Source organism: Plasmopara halstedii (genome assembly GCF_900000015.1).
Source record: "Plasmopara halstedii genome assembly, contig: Scaffold_2061, whole genome shotgun sequence".
NCBI classification, from domain to species: domain Eukaryota; phylum Oomycota; class Peronosporomycetes; order Peronosporales; family Peronosporaceae; genus Plasmopara; species Plasmopara halstedii.
In genome coordinates this window covers 292-628 of record NW_020188969.1, presented here as the reverse complement: position 1 = coordinate 628, position 337 = coordinate 292, and positions in this window count along the sequence as shown.

Sequence of the window (337 nt, the reverse complement as noted above, 5' to 3'; positions counted from 1 at the left end):
TCGGCGTCTGTGCCGGAATGGTGGCAGCGTTAAACTTATTGTAAGCATGAACGATACGCCACTTGCCGTACGACTTCCGAACACAAAACGTGCGTGTCGAATGGAGAGATTTACTCTCACGTACCATTCCTGCGTCGTGCTTCGCACGGAAAAAGGCGTCAACGATGTCGTACTGCTCCTTGGGCAGGGGCTAATGACGTGTAACGAATTAGGTTGATCTCATGACGCACACCTCGGTCCGGAGGTAGGACCGAAGGCGAGCTTTGGAGACGACGTCTTGAAATTCCATTACCAAAGGATAGTACGGATCAAAGAGATTCCGTAGGATCGACGATCT